Here is a 26,405-nt window from a genome sequence, read left to right as displayed (position 1 = left end):
TCTGAAATTCTAGTCTTAAGATGACCATTTCATGATTCTGTTTGTGGGTTTAAATATGTTAGGGGTGTGAGAATATTGAACAAGAAAGGAAAATATCTTCTGCTTAGTCATCTAAGACTATTTCCTACAACCTCTTTAGTATACCATAACACTGATTTATTCATGTTACTGAAGTTCTCCAATTTTCTGTAACATCTGCTAATCTAAAGGTAATTTCTCCAGATGTTTTGGTAGATTTAAAATTGTTCCCACATAATGACTTCCAACATTGAAATGAGGATAGTAATCTTTGGGGTAAATGATGTCGTGAGACGAAGAAATGCCAGTAAAATTTATCAGGATGATAAGTTGTTCTTGTAGATGTGATTTTGCATATATAAAACAAAAATACATTTCTCAAACACACAGAGATTAAGTTGCTACAAAAAGCTCTCAAAGTGTTCCAAGAAGTCTGGATTACTTCTAAATTGGCAACTCATATCATGCCTTTTTCCTACTTCTTTGAGTGGGTAGAATATTGTTTGTTCCATTTTGAATGCCCACCTCACACACAAATAATCTGTGTACGAGTCACTCATCTAACAGGATGCCTTTCTGATACACACAATAATTATGTATATCTCTCAAACAAAGATCTATTAAGAACCTACAGGAAAAACCACACAGGTGAGTGGAGTGCTTATTAGGGAAGCCAAAATGGTTAGCATGTGTGTTTCATTGTGAAGTAATTTAGGTGCTTGTGTATTTCCTATTTTGGTGACACCCATTGCCACCATTCCAGTTACTCAGGACTGAAACTTTACAACATCATTAAATCTATCTTTTCCTCATACCCCACAGCCAATTAGCTGCCGATCATGTTGACTCTATGATCTCAACACACTTGGCATCTGACCATTCCTGTCTGCCACAGTTACTTCTTTCTGCGTGGTTTTGTCATGGACTTGGAATTGATTTCCTTAGTTGGGAAGAGAGCCATCTCCATTGCCACTTCATTTCTTTTTCATAATATGGACTTTATCATTGCTTTTTAAATATGACTCAAACACCACGAGAAATTGCCATTATAAGCAGCCTGAAATGCAAACTTTTTAAGTTGATTTTCAAACTACAGTGTAGCGTATAGACCAAGGCTACCAATGAATCTCTTAGTAAGATTTATAATGGAGAGATATGAAGAAATAAAAATAGCATGCTTGGTAAGAGATCTCAGTGGGTAAAGCACGTGCTACACAGTGCTAATATTTGAATTTGAATCCCCAGAACATATAGAAAGTGGCACTCCAAAGAGATTAGAGATGGTGGCAGGAAAGTCCCTGAAAGCTCAAAGACCATCTAGCATGGTGTACACTGAGGGAAACGGGAAAGTCTGCCTTAAATAAGGTGGAACTCAAGGACAAATACCTATGTTTGTTATCTGATTACCGCATCTTCATTGTAACAACTGGGAACCTCTAATCATATGCACCTCTCTCTCTCTCTCTCTCTCTCTCTCTCTCTCTCTCTCTCTCTCTCTCACACACACACACACACACACACACACACACACACACATTACATATGCACACATAGAGACTGAACATTTAGAAAACCCCTAAACATTCTTTCCCTTTTTTCCCTAAACTATTTTGTTTCTAATTGCAGTTATTGAACTCTAAATATACACACACACAAGATTTACTAGCTTTTAATTTTGTACTGTTTAAGTGATTTTCAGACATTTCTGTCCTAATCTTTCTACTGCTGAAAAGTTTGTATATTGGTCTGTAATAAAATCGAAACTTCAGAGTAGGAATTGCCGGTGGAGCTACTCTCAACGAGGTCCCTTGTCTGACAGCATAAGCATCATTTGCAAACTTACTAGAAAAGTAGAGCTTCAAGCTGGACCCCAGACTTACTAATGAAGAATTTCTAGGGACGGGTGCTAGCAACTGGCGTTTTAACATCCCTCCAAGAAGATGCAAAAATGTGACACGTAATATGTACAGCAATCTCTCTACCATTCCCTCTCCTTTAGTATCCCTCAATCGGTGTGCTTTTTAAACACTTAATATGTGTCTAGTGTGGCTGAAAAATTGAATACTTAATTTTATTTTTAAAATATAAATATAAACAGTTGTATGTTGCTAGTGATTGCCATATTGGACAGCACAGGTCTGGTCTCAGTACTAAATCCTTCAGTAGACAGTCACAATGTAATATTTGTGCTGTATTTCAACCGGTTCAGTTCCTCTAGCCATGGTTTCTTGCCCCAGAACCCTCACAAAAAATATCAAAAGTTACCCATCTTTAAATGTAAGTCTTTGTTTTCCAAGACCTCCAGTATCTTTCTTATTTAAATTTGTTTCCCTCTTTGGTTTCCTTTTTAGCAATATACATATTACATTGCCCTCTTCTTTATACCTCAATAATTCTGGGGTAGTTTCACTTTCTCCTGAGAGAGAGCTGTTGGTTTAGCCAACTTTCTTTGACTAGGCAGTACGCTAGCTGGTACTTTGCAAATGGGAAACACTCAACAGCCATGTAATTGAATTAAATTTACAGGAAAGCAGATAGAAAAGTCCTCAACACCAACAATCCATCTTAGTATTCTTAGAAGTTGAGACAGATCAGAATGTTAACATACACAGTTTAGTTTAGAATAGGAAAAATGTTAAGGCTATAGTGAAACATTTGTCACAGGATCAAAACACATTGTTATAAAAATAAACCCACTGCCTGCTTCATCATTTCTTCAGCAGCAGGAAAGCATTTTCCTTTGGCAATTCTTTACCTCCATCACAAAGGTTCCTTAACTAAATATGAGATTAAAAACAGACTTGTAGCCTTTCACGGATGGCACTCCTACTGGCAGAAGCATATTTTTGCTTTGTGTAACAGAGATTTACATTAATTTCATGCAAGATTTTAGAGTTCTGAATGAATCAATATTTTGTGAAAAAAACATGCTTGCTTTTACAGAAAAAGTGAGAAGAAAACTGCAACATTCTCTGCTTTATTTCTGAGTTCTAGATTTGATCCTGATTTTTACACAGCTATAAAATTAAAATACAGGAAATTAACCACACCAAACCAAACACTAAGGTAGTTAATAAGTATATTCAACCATTAATGTAGCAACCTCATTAGACTTTTATAGGGATTACATACCCACACTGACTCACAAATACAGTTTCCCAAACTCATATTTGACAACACCGCCACACAAAAGTCAATAGGAAATGGGTTATTTTTCAACAATGTGAAATGGCAGCATTCACATTAGATTTGAAAAACTGAACATTAAACCCCATTGACAATTTGTTGTGTGCCTTTCATTATGAGAACTCAGCAACTAACCCCAGTACCAATTCCTCTGAGGATTTGTATTTTCAAAAATTTTAGGTTGACTGACAGGGCAGTGATGAAAGAGGATCATGATTCCAGAAGTGCTGAAGATTCACATATAACACAGTTGATGCTTCTCTTAATCTGTTCTAAAGTGTTTGGAAAAAGCAAAGGAGTACTGAGGACAAATAACAACTAATATGCTGGTGTGTCTAAGAAAAAAATCTATTAACCTTAATAATCTATAATTTACTAGAGCAAATGATAAAATAGAATATTAAGATAGAAAAAAGATTCCATAATACAAAATATATGATCATAGCTATATAAGATAAAGAAAATATATGTGAAATCATATAAAAAGAACTTAAACACCAAACTGTCACGACATGTTTCGCTTGAACAAGGACAAAGGTAGAGAGGGCGATGTGGAGATTATTTTTATACAGCAGCTTTAAATACTTTTGTTAGTGCCAATAATCTCTGGCAAGAATGTTTTCAATGCACTACATAAAATCAAATGTAAAGTTATAATTGCTTTCAGTGCTGGAGATGGAACTTGAGCCTCAAATATGGTTAGCCAACTTCTCATAACTGAACGACTTATATTTCTGATCTCAAAGTTAGAATTCTTTTAAGAAAGAAAAATAACATCCTATTGAAGAAAAGGCATCAGGGGTGGTGGCTCATGTCCATAATCTTAGCATTATAAAAGACTGAAGCAGGAGAATTGCCATAAACTAAAGAATTCTAGGCCAGTCTGGGTTTCAGGGTCTTCAACCAATGAAACAACCAAAACAAGAAAAAATAAAATAATAAAAACAAAAAGGAAGAAGGAAAGGCATTTCTTTTATAATTGAGGATTTTCAGAATAACATATATAAAAGCAATTTTCAAAAATACAGGAGACCTGGCTGGGCAGTGGTAACACACGCCTTTAATCTCAGGACTCAGGAGGCAGAGGCAAGCAAATTTTTATGAGTTTGAGCCCAGCCTATTGTACAGAGAGAGTTCCAGAACAGTCTCCAAAGCTACATAGAAACCCTGTCTCAAAAAAAACCAAAATCCAAAAAACAAATATATATGACTATATGACCTGAATGAGGACAACACCAATAAGTATGCTAACATGGAACTGGAAAATCTCACAGTCCTCACCCCTAGACAAAAAACTATAGGCAAGAAGAGAGGCAGAAATAGTTTTGCCCAGGGAAAAACATACTAATTGGTTATCTAATACCAAGTGGTTGCCTCTGATAATATTTGCATAGAAGTAAAACTAAACAACTGAGCAAGTTGCACTTATATATTTAGAAACGCACACACAAACACACACATATGTAACAACAATTAAAGAAACAGAGGAAAAAAGAAAAAGAAACAGAGGCCATGAATTTGAGAGCAAGCAAGGGCGTTAAATGGAAATGGTTAGGAGGAGGAAAGGGAAGAGGGAAATGATGTAATTACATTTCAATTTCAAAAATAAAATGTATCAAAAATATTTTAAAGAAACATGAAATAAAAATCAATCATGCTTTATACTATCTGATTAATACGAATAAATGATGATGAAGACTTCTGTAATAATTTGTAGCTTCAAAGTTGCACTTTTACATATATTTTCCCAGTTTTCAATTTGGTGGTGAGATGGGTATCACCATTGTCATTTCACAGATGAACAAAATGAAACTTAAGCATGTTAAAGCCACTTGGCTAGTGTCACACAGGCTGTTTATAGCAAAGCTACAATTAGACTAAAATTCTTGGTTCCAAAGCTGAGGACTAGATGCAATGTTCTTTCATCTAAAGGAGATCCAGATGACATAAACGGACTAGCTGAACCTGGATACAGAATCTACATAGTTAATGGCTTTGCAAAATCTAGCGTTCATACTTGAATTTTATATATGTTTTAGTGACTTTTCTCGTTGCTACAGAACACATTACAAAAGCAACCTAAGAAAGTAGGTGTCTACTTTGACTGAGAGTTTGAGCATGGGGAAGTCCTGGCCGAAAGATATGGGATAGTTGGTTCCATTACATCCAGAGTTAAGAAGCAGAGAACGTTGAATGCTGGTGTTCAGCTCATTTAATGCAGTCCAGTACTAAAGCCTTAGGAGCAATACCACCCGTATTCGGGGTGGGTCTTCCTACCACAGTTAACTAAGTCTAGAAAATTCCTCACAGGTATTCCCAGAGGCTTGTTTCCTAAGTGAGTCTAGGCTCTTTCAAGTTGATAGGCAACAGTAACCATATGTACAGCAATAGTCTTGTAGTCTGAGAGGTCCCAAGTTAACTTCTCTCAACACTCTTTCTAGTGATTTCTTCTTGAGATGGAGAAAGCATCAGAGGGAGTGAAGACTTAAATATCCTTGTCTCCCAATCACATCTTTACATTCTATCACATTTAAGGCCTATTCTTTGTTCATTCACTTGCTCTTCATATATGTATTGATTCACTGCTATTTTGTTTAGTGTGTGTATAGAACATGGGGTTAAAGGGAAGGGCATATCATTTCTGGCTTCAGGGAACAGAAAGGTCTTGGAGAAAAGAGTCAAAGGGACTAGCACTATGTGACAGAAGGCAAAGCAATGCTGCCCTGCTCTTAACTGATGTCAGTACTACTGTCATGACCTTCCCATTGCATTTTGTCTTTGTTTCTTTTCTGGTGCTGGGATCAAACCCTCTGACCTAAAGAAACACAAGGCAGGAACGCTTTATTTCAACTTAAGAGTTTCAAGCTACAGCCCACCATTTCAAGAAAGTCACAAATGTCAGAGCTTGAGACAGCTAGTCACACCACATCTTGCTCTGCATCCTGAATCCCATGCAACTCTCTATGTGACTTTATCCCTCCATCTGTCTGGCTTGTGTTGGGCTCAGGCACTGGAAAGCCTCAAGAAGAGCTGCAAGGGTTTCAAGCATCCACGGGTTTTCACTCCCTCTCTTGGGTGTCACTCCGGGTCCAACCTCTTGCCAGTAGCACCAGCACACCAGTTTTCACTGGCACATTCTCTTCCCCTTCCTCTCCACCACACAAGCAAATGAGCATGTTTCCTGTGTTCCCTTGATTCTACCTCATCTCTAGAAACAGCTCCTTTACCAGCACAGTTTTTGTTTTGTTTTGTTTTGTTTTACCTTGTGAAATGAATTCTCTGTCCAATCAGCATTCGGGCATATGTACTCCTCAGTCTACAGCACCTGCCCTTCCTGGTATTTCCTCCACAACACCCAATCATTTTTCTTTGAAATCTTACCATATTTAATAAATGTATGTATGAATATCCATATTTGGATACTTTAATACCTGTCACCTGATCTGAAAGTATCTTATATCTCCCACAGGACCTACGGTTGATTTGCTAATAACAATTAAATTCATTGATTAAAGGGTAGAAAATAATCACCACTGTAGAAAAAAAAACAACCAGAACACTTCATGAAATAAATCATAATTTAAAACACCAATGTTAACACTAACTATCCTTTCAGGGATCATTTATATAATTCATTACTTGCGAAGTTTCCTTGACTTGTAGAGCACCCGAGACCACGAGGAGGAGACATAGCATTCCCTCCTGAGTGTGAGGACGGTTCTAGGTGCCACTTTCCTGAAGCTCCCTCTTGCAACTAAGGATCATTCTTCTCTCCCTTTGGGAGAGGGAGAGGGAGGGGAAAAAAGAAAAAGAAAAGCCAAAAACAAAAGCAAACAAAACAAACCCCAAACAAACCAAATATCAAAACACACAAACAAACAAACAAACAAAAAACTGTTAAGCAGGCACAGTGGTGCACACCCGGAGTCCCAGCACTCTGGTGGCTGAGGCAGGGATGCAAAACGTTTGCCCTCGGGTTACAAAGTCAGTTCCACATCAGCCTGGATAACATAGAAAGACTCAGTATTAAAAACAAGCAAACAAATAAACAGTGCTAATGTGGGGGAATTTATGGATGAAAAAATACAACACACACGAAGGAGAATGCTTGAAGGTTTAAAAGATATGTGTATGAAATAAAAACAAAAATTGTTAAGCAACTGAAGGTCTGGTCAGAACCAAGAGAGGAACAGAAGTTCCAGATCATGAACTTGTGGGGCTTGTGTATGCCAGGCTCACCAAAATGTGCTCCTTCTGTTCCTCTACTGTAAAAATATATACTTGACATTTCCAAGAAAAGAATTTGGTTCAGCTTATATCATAGTCATGCTCAGTAGAGAACTAGCAAACACAGGTATGCCATTAAAGGTGAGTATACTGGAGTGAAAACAGGTTGTGGATGTGTGATTCAACTGCCTTTTGTTCACTGCCTCATTTGTACCATTCTCTGCTGAGCACAGAAACAAGAGTTGTTTTCATTCAAAAGCTCATAGACTATTGGATAATATAGAAAGAAGCATAGCAAGAACGGTGCACATGAGAAACATGAGCCATTGGTACAACCGGGTCAAGAAGACAAGTACTATTAAGGGATGAGCTTTATCAGGAACACATTTGGAAGTAAGATGATATTTCGATTTTGTTCAGAAAACAAGATGCTCTAACGATAACCTTTTCTGTTTCCCCCCTATTAACTCTTTAAGTATGACAGGAAGGAAGACACATGTAAGGCAAATAGGTTGCCTTGAGGTAATGCCTCTGCTCAGATAAAATGGTACAGTTGGTACTGGCAGGTAAAGAGGCAAGGACATGAAAATTGCCTGGCTTTTATTACAAGACTCTAAATCTGTGAGCCCAGATTTAGATAAAAGCCGATCAAAGCAGACAGTTTCCAAAGCTTTTGGCTGGAGTTTCTGGGAACTTAAAAATTCCTGTGTTCAGAAAGGCACACATAGTATGCATATTGTCAAGTGTGATACGCTTGTGTGCAGCCCTGGGTTGAGTATATGTGGTTATAATGTGACATTTGTAATCCACAAGGTAGCAGTCACGTTTACTCACAGGCCTGGAATATTTATAAATAATCCAACACCACTTTTCATTGAAATATTTTTAACCTCATATAAAGGTAAAGTTATTTCTACAAATAATTATATCATTTTCATGGTTTTGGGAATGAGTTGCTCTAGCTCAGAGAACTCACAGTAAACCACAAATTATTCTGATTAGATACAAATAAATTCTGAGGTCCTGTCTTTGCTCACTCATTAGACTAGGGGTCAGTAATCTTTTTGGACATATGGGGCCAGATAATTAATAACTTAGATTTTGTGAACCATATGATTTCCCTTGCCACAATTCAACATTATTATGGTAAGTAAAAACAGCCACAGATAATATGTAAATGAATGGGTGTGGCCACAACCCAATAAAAATTTGATTACAAAAGTATGCTTCAAGCCAGATTTGGCCTATGGGCTGTAGTTTGCCACGCTTGTTACAGACTACAGAAAAGGAAATGGTGTGAACTACAAACCAGAAAGACAGCTTGATAAGAGGCAGTAGAAGTAGACCAATTGTGGCAGCGCCATAATAGTATCAAAAGGAGAATATTCTATTTATAATCCATTCTAAGGTAAGAGCAATCATCAACAAACTCCAGAACTCTTATTATCAATTTTTTTCTTATAGCTTATGCCAGATTTTTTTCTTACACTTTATCAAATTCTTTTTTTTTTGTTTTGTGGTTAATATTTATTTATTTATTTATTTATTTATTTATTTATTAAAGATTTCTGTCTCTTCCCCGCCACCACCTCCCATTTCCCTCCCTCTCCCCCAATCAAGTCCCCCTCCCTCGTCAGCTCAAAGAGCAATCAGGGTTTCCTTGAAAATGTACTTGAATAATTTGCTATCTGCTATAACTACTGTGCAAAAAGATTTCCATTTTGATCAAAATATATAGATATCTATCTCAGCAATAGGAAGCTAATTATAGTAGGGATAAGCCTTGAAAACATTAGGCCTAGTGAAGGAAGCAGGCCAGGAAATGATAAATAGTTTATGATTCCACAGATAGAAAAAGTCCAGAAGAGGCCAATACAGAGAGACAGGAAGCAGATTAGTGGTTGCCACAGGTTGTGGAGAAGGGGAGGTAGGGAGGAAGGGCTAATGCGTACAGGATTTCACTTTCAAGTGAGGAAAATGTTTTAATTAGGCATTGGTGATGGATGCAGAACCCTCCCTCTCTTTCCTCCCTCCCTCCACCTCTCTGCCTCATTATTTTTATTAGCTTGTAAAGCGTGCAGAAGCCTTTCTTCACACTGAAATCCACTGCAGTGCATGTGCTCAGATGGGTGCCATCTTTCCAGACAGCAATTGGAAAACACAACAGAAATGAGTAGGAAAAGAAGACGTCAAAACTCAAGAATAGAGAAAAACTATTTCTGCTTCTGGGGTGGTCCTCTGTTTTTCAAGAAAAGTACAAAAGAATTTTAGTTGTGTCTTGAGAGCAATTGGATATGATTACCATGCTTTGAATAGATGTATGAAATTCTCAAAGAATAGGTAAGAAAAATAAAAAGATTAACAAGAAAATTCCGTGCCTTCCAAAGTCTGTGTGGTAGTTGATGTGTTCATGAGTTAACAGCTGATATGCCTGGAACTAAGAGCTTTTCATATGTTATCAATTGAGGACAATTCTGCAAAATTATGCATTATAAAGCCCATTTTACAGGTGAACAAATTGATTGACAAAGGCTTTATTTTTTTCCCTCAATCCTTCTTAGTTTAATAGATTTCCTGCAGAAGTTTACTCCAGTAAGAGAATAGTGTTAGCCTGAATCTCACTCTCTGGACATTGCTCAGCCATTTGATCGTGCCTGGAAGGGGATTGCACAGGCAGCCCTGCAAACATGTTCATAATGTCACCATCTGGATTTTCCAACTAGGCTCTCTGCTCCCTCTACAAACCAAAACTATCAAAAGGATCTATTTCAAACTCAGATCAGCCCACGTTCCTCCCCTGTTTTAAAAGCCAAGTCCCAAATCCTAGTTTAGAAGGGCTTGGTTGGCCTGCTTCCACTCCCTATCACATCTGCCACATCCTGCCTTTGCCCTTCCTGCCCCAGCCCATGGCCCTGCCTACCCACACAGCCTTGGCAGTTTATGCCAAATGATGCTTCTGCCTGGAATGCCTTGGGCAGAAAAGACTGCTTTCCCATAGCCTCCTAAAGATACCATCTTTGTCTACTTTTCTAGCCACAAATCACCCTATTTAAATGCTTTGTCAAGCTCTTGGCATGTGTCATTTCCATTTTCACCTCTCTTCTCTTCATTCATTCATTCTTTCTCTCTTTCTCTTCCCTCTTCTTCCTCCTCTTCCTTTTACTCCTCCATATTCTCCTTCCCTCTTCCTCTCCCTGCCCCAGACTCTTCTTTCTTCTCTCTTCTTTCTATTTCTTCTTGCTCCTTGGCCTCTTTCTCCCTAAACCTCTTGCTTCCTTTCCCTGTGTAAAATACAAACTCTATGAGAACATGAACTCGGGGTTGTTTACCTGCCCCTGGCCCATTTAAGCACTCAAATATTTGTCGAAAGAATTAATGAATGCCAATGAAACTTGGCAAGGGTTCTGTGTTTTGCTAAATGATTAAAGCTCTAAATCCCACTGCACATAGTTTTGGCTCTGCAGAGAAATAATCCATAAATAGGACTAATGACCACAAACTTCAGAAGGCCCTAACCAACAATGACCATTTACAACTACCCCCACCCAGAGTCAAGTATAAGCTTGATGTGAATTTTTATTACCTTCTCATAAACCCCTGAATCATATGCTTTACAGGGCAAGTGCTAATGCAGTCATAATTATATTGGTGTGAACACACTGTCATAGAAATGTAGAAAACATAGGCATAGGCATTTAAGAGAAAGCAGCTGCTCCCAACCCAAGAGCAACCGTCGCATAGAAACGGGCCAGCAAGCACACAGCTAAGGAACTTAAACTGAGTGACTGAAGTGACACACCCTATAAATCATAGATTAAGATGACAGTTTGTCCCAGTACCTCAGAGCAACCAACTTGCTGCCCAGAGAGCTCTGTTCATTTCGGTAAATCTGTAATTAAGATATAGACATCACTCTCCCCCGATAGTAATACCCATTCTTGTTTAATTAACCCAGGCACTAAAACGTGGTAACTTCAGTCTGTGGTGATTTCCTTTCTCTTTTTCTTTGGAAGCAGATCAAGAAACAAGAAGAGACATGACCTCATTATAAATTCAGCCTTTACTTAGTTTTCCCCCTTTAATCTTTGAAATAACAATTGCTCCATTAAGACACTCAAAAGTGAAAAATGTCAAGCTCTTGACCTTTTCTCAATTCACACTCATGCTGAGGCAATGAACACCTCCCTCCCTCCTCACCTCAGCATGAGTACATTCTCCAGACTCAGCCATGATTCTAGGTCAGGATTTCTATGCCTTAGAACTACTGACATTTTGAACCAGATAAATCTTTATTATGAAAGCTAATTTGTGTCTGGTAGGATGTTTATCAGCATCTCTGGTCTCTATTTATAAGATTCCAACAGTACTCAAGGCTTGAACAACTAAAACTGTTTCCAGATATTCCAAAATGACCATCATAAGGCAAAAACACCCTCGGTTGAAACCACTGTTCAGGACACGGTAGTTTCAAAACTAACATATTGTGTGTGAGTTGTGCTTAATGTTCCTTATTGTACTGAAATCGCATGTGGCTAGAATTGCTCTTATAGGAAGAGTTCTTGAAATTCATTGCACAATTTGATTCACTCATTAAATACTGTATGCCAAGATTACACCCTTTAATAAAAACAACCAGTGTTCATAAGTAATCTCTTCTGAGTCTGAGCATTTTTTGGATTGGGCAGAACAACTTTAAACCAAGTTTCAAATTAGACATTTGAAGATCATAATATTTGTATGAAGAATTCTTTTCTGGAAAGAAAATGGAGGGCTGGTTTTAGTTTGAAACCAATGAAAAAACAAGTCATTTGTCTCTGTCTTTTGCTAAAACAACCAACCTTAATGACAGTGTACTGAAAAAGCAGAACTAGCCTTGGTATCAGCCTTATGAGAGTTTACAACTCCACAAAGTCCATTAATCAGCAAGCAACCTATAAAGCCAACCTAAAGAACACATGTTGTTGGAGAACTGCCTCATTTTCTTGCCTTGGTTACAATCCAAGAGCAAATCATCCAAGTCTAAATCTCACTACCATAAAATGTCTTATCTGCTTCTCCTCAGGAAAGGCCATCAACAAAATCTCCGTACACTGTTTTCCCAAAAAGGAATGAGGCTAAATGTTTGTTCACCAAGAGGCACTAGGTGGGAAGAAAGAATGAACAAGAAATCTACCATAAATCTCCTTGGGCCTCCTCTTGTAAAGCTGACATGGATTTAGAAAAAGCTTTTCTTCAGTGGTTTCATAAACTTTACTATTTGCCCAGGCATAATTTATTATAACTGAAATAGTACATCTTAAAAGCTGTCCATAATAATATAGGCTATTTGACATCATATAAGATGTTGGTCAGTGTAACACACTTCTATGACAGTCACAGTATCACAGGGTCATTTGATTTTTGCTTGCTTTAGCCATTTTCTTGTATCACACACAGAGAGACAGGCAGACAGTCAAAGACTGTCAAAGTAATGCAGTTTTTTTGAAGACTGAACCCAGAACCTCAGGTATGTTAGGCAAGGACTCTGCTACTGAGTTACAACCTAAATCCTTTGTTTTGATTTGTATATGAAAAGTCTGCCATTGACTCTTGAGTTTGGATATTTGATCCATGTTGGTAATGCTGTTTGGGGAGATAGCAGAACTTTTAGGAAATAGAGCATTCTCCTCCTCATTGGTTTTCTTAGGGTTTTAGGGGTGGAAGGAGGACACAAATATAGAGTTATTTGGTAAGAGGAGCCTCGTCTTAGAAAATGCCTCCATCAGATTGTGTGTAGGCAAATATTGTGGATATTACTTTAACTATGTAAAAATGTGTGACATTTTGTTTATGTTGTGGAATATTACTTTAACTAGGCAAAGATATGCCACATTTGGTTATGTTTAACTTATTTATTGGTGTCATGATGTGTTGCTGTTTTACCTTGCTTTCATAAGGCACATGATTGGGCTAATAAAAAGCGGAACAGCCAATAGCTAGGCAGTAGAGAAATAGGCTAGGTGGCTTGGTGGGCGGAGAGAATAAATAGGAGAAAGAATCTAGGTTGGAGGAAGAAGCTAATGAGGAAGAGAAGGAAGGTGATGCCTGGGGCCAGCTAGCCAGGCAGTCACCAGCCAAACAGACAGGATCCAGCCAGCCAGGCACAGAACAGTGAAAGTAGGACTGTTGCATAATTAAATGAGGTCCTCAAGAGCATGTAATAAAATATAACAAATGTTTATTGGAGATCACTCACAATAGAAAACCACTGCATGCTTCTGCTCTACGCGCGCTGGGGCTGTGAACTGAACTGCTTTGAGTTCTAAAAAGGCTAGTCATTTTGGCAAGAAACTGCTCTTGCCTGGACTGCTTGATGGTTTGCTGTATGAACCAGACATGCAGGACCCACACAAAAATGACTGCTAAACTTGCCAAAAAAAAAAGGGAAAAAAGATGAGACAGTCCTTCAGGGTCCCTGTTTCATAAAAGAGTCTGACAGACATTCTACAGGACACACAAAAAATTGACTAGCAAACTGCCCATAAAGGTAAAAAAGTCTTTCAAATTTTCTGCTTCATGTAAAAGTCTTCCAGATACTATGGACCTGTAGGCTAAAGATGGATACCCGAAAGTTTAAAAAAGAACTGCCCAGGCAGCAAGATGTCTCTGTCAATTCTAGAAGTGTTTATAATGGATTTGCATTTGACTTAGGTAAGAATACTATATGGTGCGGGAGAATTGTCTGTATTCTGTCAATCATGTTTTAAATAATCTCTGATTGGCCAGGCAGGAAGTATAGGTGGGAAAACCAGACAGAAAGTAGAAATGATGCAATGAAAACAGGAGAATTCTGGGAAGGAGGAAGTTGATTCCTCCCACTCCTGCCCAGACCACCAAAGCAGCAGGATGTGATCTGCCCCACTGAAAAAGGTAATGAGCCACATGGCTAACATAGATCAGAAAAATGGGTTAATTCAGATGTGAGAGTTAGTCAGTGAGAGGCTAGAGCTAATGGGGCAATCAGTTTATAATTTATGGAGACCTACGTGTGATTTTCTTTGGGGCTAAACAGCTGTGGGGTACCGGGCAGGACAAAAACCCCAACAACATGTTCATGTCACAGAATGGCATCCACATGGATAACTGCACCCACAGAAAGCCCGAGAAAGCTCGGGAAAGACTAGAGTAAAGCATTTCAGTTTTCAGTCATAGCAGGAAAAAAGCTGCACTGTTTTTAAAATGCCGGCTTTCTGGGCCATCCTGCCAGGGAAAACTCTGACTCTTTCAAGCAGGTGGTCCAGACTATAGACTAAGATAAGCCTCAATGGAGGAAGTGATTTACAATAGCTGTGTTTTGAGCATTTTAGCCTCGCTTTGCTTCCTGTTTGCTCTCTGCCTCTTCTGTTTCATGTTTTGTATGTTTTCATGTTTGGCTGCTGCAAGCTGCTGCCATCATGAACCCTGTTATACCTTTCTTGCCATGATGGAATATGCTCTCTTAAGTCACGAACCTCTCAAGTATAGATTAAAAATTCATTTTTTTGCATATTATCACAACAATGAGAAAAGTAACTAACACAATTTGAAAGGTTTATGATTATTTTACACCATGTAACTATTTGGCATAAATGATATAATTTTTAAAGTTTTTTAACAGAGTCCATTAGTATGATGATTGTTATCCTGTGTGGAACTAGCTACAAAAATTGTTTGGGGACCTTAGTGAAAAAAAATTGACATAGTCTATCTTAGTACAAACTGTGTTTTCACTTTATTACTCAAGTAATTCCTTTGATATCTACTTAATACTGTTTTCCCATAAAAACACTCAAATGAGACCGTGTTCAGGGTGATTTGCTGGTGAAAATGTGGCTAATTCACAATGGTAGGTGTGTGCTTATTATTCTTCTCTTAAAATGACATTGTTTACCACAAATATGAAGGTGAGGTAGGTAGAAAGTCCCAGAATTTAGTCAAATGCCGCAAGGGGCCTTTGAAGCTGTTCTTCAGTAGGTAGTTAGAGGCATGTTGACATGACAGATTCAGTTCAGGAGATAGTGACTAAATGCTTCCAAATTAACTTGGATTTTCTAAAATAACTCTTGACAATAGATGAGCATCTTATAGTTATTAAGCCAGGAAAACCAACGGCTTAAAATCCATTTGACTAAGGTGTATTATTGCATTCTCTCCTTATTAGATAAAAATGAACCTATCAGTATTTCTTCTTTGCAAAAATTTTATTGTTAAATTAAAGACAATTTAAAATAAATTAATCATTCTGAACTACTACATAATGAATGTAATTCAGAGCCAGGTATTGACCCTGTTTTGTCTTCTATGGTCAGATTCAAATAACTTCAAAAGTGTATTTAAGAACTGTGAAGACAGACAGTAAGATTTATATTCAGAGTGGGGCTGAATGAATTAAGCCTGTCCAGTTGAGAACTTCTCTTTGGCTTGCCTAGTTGTGCTATTGCAAATGGCTGGCAGAACGTTTTGCAGTCCACCTGTGATCTCCAGCACAACTTCAGTGCTCACTGGGAAATATGTCAACTGACTAACACTACTAAACAGATGCTCTGTGACGAGGGAGTACTACTGTATACATGACTTCATTCAGCCCTCCATTCATCTTAAAATGGAAGGAGGTGAAACAATTCCAATTTCACTCAGAGTTTAAGTAATTTCCTGGATTTATGTGGCCAGCAATGAATTGAAGCAGGCCTTGAAACTTCTCCCCGCCTCTTTATGTTTCCAATACTTAGGATGGAACTCTGGACTTTGAGCATGTTAGACAAGCCCTCTACCAGTGAGATATATCTCCATCGGATCCAATACAGTCTTGAAATGACCTACATGGCCTAAGTAATGTTCCTTTGCACCTGAAAGAGCAGACCATATTCCTTAGCTTGTGAGTTGCTAGATGGATTATTTTGAGATAGTGGTTCTCAACCATCCTATTGCTGCAACCCTTTAATACAGTTCCTCATGTTGTGCTGACCCCCAACCATAAAATTATTTTCATTGCTGCTTCATAATTGTAATTTTTCTACTGTTGTGAATTATAATGTAAATATTTTTGGAGTTAGAGGTTTGCCCAAAGGGGTCTTGACCCACAGATTGAGAACCACTAATTTGAGATGACACAGGAACTAGGATCATAAATATCCTATCCAGCAATAGTTGGATAGGATTCTCTGTGCCCTGATTTGAAATCACACTTCAGTTTAATAGAAACCAAGGCAGTAAGAGAATCATGAGTTACCAGCAGTAGTTATTAACAATTGTCATCCCTATGTGTTCCTCATAAGTCAAGGACTTATGCAAAATACCATATCCCTCCTTTAAAATCTCCCCAGTGCAACTTAGGCAATCCTAATTTCCTCTGTAGACTTTTCATCACCTGTTCTTTATTCTATCCGCACTTTAAACAAGCAGAGAGTAGGCATCACATAGTGGGCAAGGCTTTTAATGTGCCTTCAAGTACAGTAGTGAGCCGCAGCTTCTCACTGCCATTCACAAACAGGAATGTATTGTTATCTAATGCTTAGAGTGAGTGGACAAGGCAGGAGGTTGCACTGGCAGTTGGGCTTTCCTGATCAGGACTTGTGAACTGTGGCTGTGGCATGGGAAGTTCTTGGTAGTCCTCGAGAGCAATTGTTCTGAGGCTCTTTATCCCCATGATATCTCTGCATAATTCCTTTCTTTGCTTGATTTTCCACCAAGTTCATATTTTTTTGCTATAATACTTGTCTTCTTGCATTCAAGCATCTCCAGTCTAGTCTGCTTTGTCCAGAGAACAGGCCACTCAAGAGCAAGCATGCTACTCATTAGTTTGGATTGCCTCAGGGTCTGGCAGCCTTTCCTGGCATGCTTCATGCTGCCCCCCTCTCCTCTTTTGCTTTATGTCTCCTGAAATTTTTCATCTGAATTCTTGAAATGTCATTGATTTAAGTATCCAACTTAACAAAAGCAACTTACCACTTATTCTCACTTAACTTTGTTTCTACTGTTAATTTAATTTCTTTGGGCATTAGACTCAAAAAGATGAAGAAAGACTTTGGTATTGGGGTCTCTAGCAAGTTATAGGCTGTTGGGCATTTTTAACGTCTCCAAGTTTATCAGGATCTTCTTTTTCATTTGTAAAGAGATGAGGTGATGGATAAAGGAAAGAAAGAGATGAGAATTTTGCTTTCTCAGCCTATTTGATTAACTGGGCACAGCACTTAGCTAATTATATTGCCTATCTCCCTCCCTCCCTCTTTCCTTTCCTTTCCTTTCCTTTCCTTTCCTTTCCTTTCCTTTCCTTTCCTTTCCTTTCCTTTCCTTTCCTTTCCTTTCCTTTTTCCTTCCTTCCTTCCTTCTTTCCTTTATTTCTTCCTATTTCAGAGACAGGGTTTCTCTGTGTAACAGTTTTGGGTGTCCTGGAACTCACTTTGTAGACCAAGCTGTCCTCAAACTCACAGAGAACTTCATGCCTCTGCCTCTGGGATTAAAGCTGTGTGACACTATGCTTAAATGACCATAATCAAAATACTAAGCATCTTTAAGCTGACCCTAAATGGTCCTTTCCACCCTGATATTTACAATATTATAATTCGCCTTCTTTAACTGCTTTTTAGCTAACAAAATATGGCTACACTGAGAAGTCATTTCCATGTTTTGTCAAAAGGAAATTATGACAACTATCTTGCTTAGCAGACTCTCTGCCTAGCTGGCTTAGATGAAGTAAAACGGCATGTTAGAAAAGTTCCATATAGCAAGGAGAGCAAGGAGTGGAGGGTGCCCCCCCCAACATCCAGTGATCAAACAGAGTTCTCTACCCAAAAGCTCTTAATGGACTGACCCCATCCAACTACCCCATGAGTCAGCTCAGGAAGACATTCTTTACCAGCTGGGCCTCCAGATGAGATCCCAGGTTGCACAGAACATGTCTAGACCCTTAGGTGTAGGCACAGTGAAGATGTGCCATGACTCATGATTCATAAAACCTGTAAGATAACAAATGTGAAGTATTTTACATCTCTAAATTCTGGGACAGTTTCTTGTTCACTTTCCTCAATAGAACCTTTGTGTACCAATTAAGCTGTTTTATGTCCTCATCATATCGGAGTCTGTTTCTAATGCCTTATTTGTCTTTGAGGTTCAGAGATTTCTCTTGTCTTTTGGAATGCCTTGAATTTTCTTGCTAAAAGCTGGGTGTTATGAGTTGTGTTCTAGGAACTTAAGTAGATAGGCTTTTATCGTGAAGCTATATGATGATCTGGCTAAGAGTTGGGACACCTTTACTGTTTACTACAAGTAGAAGTGTTAGAACTTCCAATTTTTTGAAGTATCCTTGCTGTTCATTATCACGGTCTCTATGTTTCCCTAGAAACTCTTTCTTAGGGTTTGAACATTGAAGTTATTTTACTTTTTGTAATCCACCTTCATGATGTGGAGATACAGTTAGGTGAAGGGGAAGCGTTCTGTAATTCTCTGATTACAATTTTGCCTGTGACCCTGAAGTGTGGACCACCGTGAGTGCTTCTCAGTTTATATTGTCACCTCTAGGTGAGACAGAAAATCTCAAAGCCAGATAGAAATAGGTGATATTCCTTTCACTAAGTCAGATAAGGCATTCTTTTATTCCCCCTTGTGGCTGAGGCTTGTTTTGATGGATACTCTGGGCTTATTTGTAAGAACCAGTTTGTATTTCACAATGGTTACTTTCCCCCTTGATCTAGCCAAGTTCCATGTTTATTTTTTTTTTCTGATCTTCTCCATAAGACTGGTAGAAAATTTTAAGGGATAACCTGGGAAAGGATTATACCTAGTTATACTATGCACCCTGCAGTTTTGAATCTTTCAAGGTATCTTACAACCAGCCAATAGAAATTCATTGAAGTTATCATTTAAAGTTCCCACTAGCAACTGAGTCTAACAGCTTTTGCTTCTGGGAAAATAATCTATATTCTTTAGATATTCCTGCCTCTCAGGTTTTAGAGGTTAGCGTCAGACCTGTGACCCCAATTCTCTCATGGATTTAAGACAAGATGTTGGTTTTCTGATTGGTCTTTTTTTTTTTTAATCTTGTTGAGATAACAGAAATCATGACTTCTAAATTCTTTACCTGTTGGAATAGTAATCAGATGTGTCTAATGTTACTATATTTCAGATGTATGAATACATTATATTCTTCTCAACTGGAATAATATATGAATCTAAAGATCTAGAGCTCCAGTTGCCCAAAGTATAGCTGTCATGACACTGAAGTTCCTCACATTACCAATCAAATCTTATTGCATGAAACAAATAAGAAGCATATCAACAACTGCTTCTTTAGGAAATTACAAATGTTAACATAGTTCATTTAAAAAATATTCCCATCAAGTTGCCTGACAGTGAGCTGACATAGGAAGTGAAATATTTCCTCAAATCTAAGTGGTGAAAGAAGGATGGAATTCTTTTCTACTTAGAAATGAAAAAGATATTTACTTAGAACACTCATTTAAAAAAATCAGTCCAGGAACATCAAAGGAAAGATAGCAATGAACAGTTTACTGGTTTTCTCTTGCTTTATAAAAAAATCGCAAAACGTTAGTAAATGAAGATATGTTTTATTAGTTCATGGGGATGCAGGCTTGAAGATGGGATAGACTCAACTAGTCAACTTTCTCTACACTCAGGGATTCACATCGCTGAGATGAAAACACTGGTAAGCCTGGAATCTCATCTACAGTCCCTGCAAAAGGGTCTGCTTCCATGGTGATTCTAGTCATTGGTTGACCCTGGATCTTAGAGTTTGTTGGACTGAGGTCTCCATTTACATGCTTCTGTCATAGAATGATGGCTCACCAATTACATGCTGCTTTTCTATCTTTGGTATGACTCTGTTCATCCTTAAAGCCAAATGTGGTAATACTCAAGATTATTTTTCATACTTCCAGTTTCTCTGACTTCTGTCCCAGGCAAAAAATGTTCTCTGCTTTTAAGGCTCACAAGATAATGCCACACCTACCTAGATGATTTGTCTATTAAGATAAGCTGTGCTGTACAAACTAACACAAATATTAGAGTGATATCTCTGTATTCTCCGGTCCATCACCATCATCTCAGCATTAATGTGGGGCATCTTTAGAGATGGTTCTAGAAACTTTATGCTTCAAAAATAGCCTTACATGAGACATCTAGAAAATTCAATGTACTGGAAGCTTTGCTAAGAGTAAGGCACTTTAATTTGCCTAAGTGAAGAAAGGATGGGTCATGTAAAATAGGGCATCCACAGTGGATTCAACCATGCCAGAAGCTATCACTAAAACATTACTGGGGGCAGTTTGAGTTGGGTGATGTAAGTGTACCATCTTTTCCCTCAGATAAGTATGAATTACACAAAGGGGGAAGTCCATATTGGCTCATTGCATGCATATGCTTACATTCTACTGAGTGTTATGGTATTATACTTTATATGTACTTCGAAAAAGATTGACAAGGAAACTAAGTGATTTAAATCACAGAACTTACTCAAACAAATTTACTAATTAAAAAAAAAACATTTGACCTGATGAACAACAACAACAAAAAAATCATTCAACTTGTTTTTTTCTTTTTCTGTCTGTTTCCCTTTCTCTTTCAGTAATGCTAAAAATCTTTCTAGATCAGGAACTAGCTTAATATCAACTCCTTAAGTCTTCTTTCTGGGCATCACTAAGAAGGATCCAAGTCACATTCAGGGATGCACTGCTCACTTCAGTCTTGCTCTATCTGACCAGATTGGCCATGACTCCTAAGTCTGGATTTTGTGTCCTTTCCGAGAATAGTACAACACTGAATTTAGTCCTCGTGGCTGTCAGTTTGGCATGCGCTGAAAGAAGTGTCATGGTAATCACATCCAAGTCCCCACTGAATCAATGTGTAGAGATAATCATGAACTGTGCACTTTGAATGTTCAGCAATGATCAATAGGCAAGTAAGTTTCTTCTCATGTTTCCTCTCTGACTTTAGGATTTTAGTAAGAAGTTTTTCTTTATAACCTAAAGGGCTTTCAGACAGCAACTGGCCTGTTACTGGAGACTAGATTTGAAACTACTGGGATCACATCTACCTGCAGGTTCCACCAGCACTGCAGACACATTTCATCCCATAACTAAAAAATAGATTTGATTATATTCCATTGTATCAGAGCCTCCACTTAGGTCTCCTAAGAGAGAAATCTGAAGAGAAATCCTGGCAGCAGGGAGGTGGGCTGGTGTTTTTTTTTTTTTTTTTTTTTTTTTGTCCCTCCACAGATGCTTACAGAGAAACTGCAAAGACGGAGGTAGATGTTTATAAAAGGGGTCAAACTCTCTTCCTTGCAGATTTCTAAGTCAGAATGAGATATGGGTAGCACAGAAAAATAAGACACAAAACCAGATGAATGATTCCTGTCTTGAAACAGCTTGGAGGGAGCATAAGTAGGAATTTGCCTACTCCAACATTCCAGGTTCTTGAAGTACAGGTTAGTTATGTACTCAGAAAATCCATGGGAGTAGACATATTCATCTTGATTGTTATAAAGCCCAGAAAGGTGAATGACTTGCCCAGATTACATAGCTGGTAAATGCAAGAGTGATGACTTGAACTTGATCTGATTATGTCTTGCCATGAGGTCTCTTTCTTTTTTGTGCTTGTCCTAAGAAACACACATTCTTTTGTTCTCTTTAAGTATGAACTGAGTTTATGGGTTTTATGATTCCTCCAGAAGGACAGAATATATGAATAATCTAAGACTCCCAGAATTGATTCAGGCAGTGACATTTTCCTGTGGGTTTATGCTATAAATATTATTTCCGTCATGGAATGCTTTGATGCTAAGATGATCACTTATCAGAGTTATCAGCCTAGAAAACCCAGAGTTAATGCACCAAGTGCAAAGGTAGGTAAACTTTTCTGTAAAAATCTTAGATAGTTCCTAGTTTTGGCTTCATGGGCCTAGCAATCCCATTGCAACTAGCTTTCTCTCCTGATGGGCCATGAAAAATGCCAGAGACAATAATATAATGTCAGTGGGTATGGCTGTGTTCTCATAACACTCTCTTTATGAACACTAAAGTTGGAAATTCATATTACTTTCACCTGTCATAAAATAGTACTTCTTCTTTTGAAGCTTTTCATACTTGGAAATAAAAGAACCATTTTTGGTTGAGAGTCATGAAAACAGACAGAGGACTAGATTTAACCGTGAGTCATAGCTTGCTAATCTTTGCTGTAGGGAATCACATTGCATTTTATTTTGCCCTATGTATGGTATGATTTAATTTGAGAAAACTCACATAAGTAGAAGAGGCATTGAAACTACTTAATAAACACTACTGTGTGCAACTTGAAATCACATTAACACAAACTTTTGGTTACTAGGCTTGCTCAAGATTAATTTTTAATACTTTTAAAAGAATATTTCATTTCTTTATTTTCCTGAATGTATTTAGTTGTGTGTAAGTGTGTGTCTGTGTCTGTATATCACAGGGTTGGAATTAGTTCTATCCTTTCACCATGTGACTCCTGGGGATTGAGCTCAGGTTGTGTAGGTTTGGCAGCAAGAAGCTTTAACAACTGAAACATCTCACTGAACAAGATTGTTTCTCTCTCTCAAACTCTCTCTCTCTCTCTCTCTCTCTCTCTCTCTCTCTCTCTCTCCCTCTCTCTTCCTTTCTTTCCTTTCATTTGATTGTTTTGATTTTTCAGACGAGGTTTCTCTGTGTAGTCCTGGCTGTCTGGAACTCATTCTGCAGACCAGGCTGGCCTTAAACTCATAGAGATCCACCTGACTCTACCTCCTGAATGCTGGGGATTAAAGGCCTGTGCCGCTGCCACCACCACCACTTTGCTAAGAATGTTTTCTTTTAATGAGAAGCTTTTATTGTTATAATTGCTGATCATATGCAATTGTAAGGTATAATATAGAGTCTTAACTGAGGTCATCCTTGTGGATTCATGGGAATTTCTCTAGTGCCAAGTTTCTTGCTAGCCCTATAATGGCTCCTTCAATCAAAATATCTCTTTCCTTGCTTTCTCCATCTTTCTCTGTGCTTCCTCCATCTTGACTATCCCGTTCCCTCAAGTTCTGCTTCCCCTTCCTTCTCCACTCATCTTCCCCTTCCACCCTCCCTACTTTCCTTACCCCCATGCTCCCAATTTTGTCATGCAATCTTGTCTATTTCCCCTTTCTAGGTAGATCTATGTATGATTTTTTTAGGGTTCATCTTGTTACTTAGCTTCTCTAGAATCATGAACTATCAGCTCAATATTCTTTGCTTTACAGCTAGAAATCACTTATGAGTGATTATAAACCATGTTCATTTTTCTGAGTCTGTGTTACCTCACTCAGGATGTTTTTTTATTTAGTTCCATCCATTTGCATGTAAATTTCAAGATGTCATTTTTTTTTTAACTGCTGACTAGTACTCTAATGCGTAAATGTGCTATATTTTATTTATCCATTCTTTGGTTGAGGGGCATCTAGGTTGTTTCCAGGTTCTGGCTATTACAAATAGTGCTGCTATGAACATAGTTGAACAACTGTCCTTGTAGTATGACTGAGAATCTTTTGGGTATATTTCAAGACTAGTATTTCTTTGTTCTGAGTTAGGTTGTTTCCCAATTTTCTGAGAAACCGCCAAACTGATTTCCAAAGTGGTTGTATAAGTTTGCATTCCCAGCAGCAATGGAGGAGTGTTCCCCTTGCTCCACATCCTCTCCAGCATAAGCTATTATTAGTGTTTTTGATTTTAGTCATTCTGACTGACGTAAGATGATTTCTCAGAGTTGTTTTGATTTGCATTTCCCTGATGACTAAGGATGTTGAACATTTCCTTAAGTATCTTTTGGCCATTTGAGATTCTTCTGTTGAGAATTCTCTGTTTAGTTCTGTACCCCATTTTCAAATTAGGTTACTTTGTATTTTGATGTTTAGTTTCTTGTGTTCTTTATATATTTTGGAGATCAATCCTCTGCCTGACATGGGGTTGGTTAAGATTTTTTTCCCACTCAGTAGGCTGCCTTTTTGTCTAATTGACCATGTCCTTTGCTTTACAGAAGCTTCTCTATTTTACGAGGTCCCATTTATTCAAAATTCAAAAAAAAAGATATAATATAGAAATGACCTTTACCTTCTTTCCCAGTTTCTCTCTACAATTTAGTGCACTTTTGTGAAACTATAATACAATATTTCAACCAGAATGCTGAAACAGATGCAACCTGTCAGTTTTATTGAGATTTCCCTAGTTTTCTAGTACTGATGTGAGTGTATACGCATATACATGTGTTTAGCTCAATCCCTACAAAGATCCCTTATGTTACCCCTTTAAACACAACCATCTCCCTCACTTTTCCAATATCTATACCTAGGAAACCATTAATTGTTTTCTATTTTTATTTTTTCCCTACCAAATCAAATTAAGAAAATCATGGAGTATGTAGCCTTCCAGCATTGGCATTTTATTAGTCAGAATAATTCACTGGATATTCCTCAAGGTTGCTAGACATGAATAATCCATTCCTTCTCACTGTTCCATAGTATTCTTCAGTAAAAAGGTATCAAAGTTTGTTTAACGCTTTACTTGTTGGAGAATATTTGGGCTGCTTCTAGGTTCAGGCTCACATAAATAAAGCTTGCATGAATGTTTGTGTACAGGGTTTTGGGACCATTTCATTTCTTTGAAATAAATGCCAAAGTGTGCATTTGAGGTACATATATAAGTACATAACTGTGATTATTTAAAAATCCCTTGTATATATTTAATATGCTTTAATAAAGCATTACCACAAAACACTACAGACTAAAACATGAAAATTCTTTTAAAATTCCCTGAAATTTTGCACTCTCATTTTCTAGATTCAGAAATCCAAGAGGAAAAAAACTTAACTGCTCCCTCAGAGTTGGTAACCAGGGACAGAATGGTCAGTTTTAACTGAGTCGACAAGAAATTACTTCTGCCTTTCCTGTTCTCTCATCTCAACATGCTGTACCCATAAAACTACTTTACAACAGAGCTGCCAACAATACATAGCTTCTCGACATGAAAGGAAAAGCAGGGGTAGCTTGGCTTTGCGGCCTTTATGAAATCATGTTCTTGTCACAGGCTCCCCTAATGGAGCCTTGTGAAACTGCCTCACTGCAAAGACAATTGATGAGCGACAGAAAAGTGTGAACATGCAAACACATTTGGAGCACTCTAGGGTGTACATGGGAACTAAAAACGAAAATCTTTCACCAGGCCCCCGGGTTTCTGCAGCTGTGTGGTTCAAAGTTGCCTGTACTCATATGAGAGTGTTGAGCTTGTTTTAATAAACTGCAGTTTCTCTAATCTTAATCTCACCAGAGAAGTTATCTGAACGGTCTAAAGAAGAACCCTTTTAATATCTACCTTACACTTGGCTTGGTCACTACACCGTCTACTACCTCATCTTGGTGTATACCATATTTAATTCTCCTGCACATATAGGATGTATTGTAACTCTATGAGTATATCTGACACCAACGCTATAAAACAGAGTTTTCTTATCACCAGTATCCACATCACCTGCAAGCATGTTAGACATGCAGACTTTTAGACCCTATCTCAAGACCAGCTATAGTAGTTTTTGCAGACAAGGCTCAGTAGTCTGCTTTTCTCCAGTAGTTTGTACCTGGAAATTCTGAAGCTTGCTATGATACAGTGCTGTCTTCAATCACCTCAGAACCTTTCATGTAGACACCAGAAATATAGATCACTGAGCATGAAGTCATACTAATAAAGCCCAAATAGCAGGACTGGAGAGATGACTCAGTAGTTATAAGGGCACTTGGCAAGCTTCAGTTTCCAGACCTCACATGGTGATTTACTTTTAGAATACAAGGTGGACATACATAGATGCAGGAAAGACAAGTAATAAATAAAAACTAAAACAAAAAACTTAAAAGCCCAAACATTAAGACATTGTCATCATTTTCTGTCAATTATGCAGTCTTTTTGAGGTCAATATTAATGTTAGCA

At 38.0% G+C, this 26,405-nt stretch overlaps 1 protein-coding gene and 1 pseudogene across 5 annotated transcripts in view; one reads left to right on the top strand and one right to left on the bottom strand.

The window, feature by feature from the left end:
* Positions 1–26,405, bottom strand: part of Mid1 (midline 1) — a 341,636-nt gene that overhangs the window by 301,067 nt on the left and 14,164 nt on the right. The gene's annotated exons all lie outside the window — the stretch shown is intronic.
* Positions 6,807–7,011, top strand: LOC126487962 (uncharacterized; annotated as a pseudogene).

Source organism: Alexandromys fortis, unplaced genomic scaffold, assembly GCF_014885135.2.
Source record: "Alexandromys fortis isolate MF-2015 unplaced genomic scaffold, M_Fortis_MF-2015_v1.1 scaffold_192, whole genome shotgun sequence".
Lineage (NCBI taxonomy): Eukaryota > Metazoa > Chordata > Mammalia > Rodentia > Cricetidae > Alexandromys > Alexandromys fortis.
Note: the sequence above shows the minus strand (reverse complement) of the source record. Positions and strands in the feature narration are given on the sequence as shown.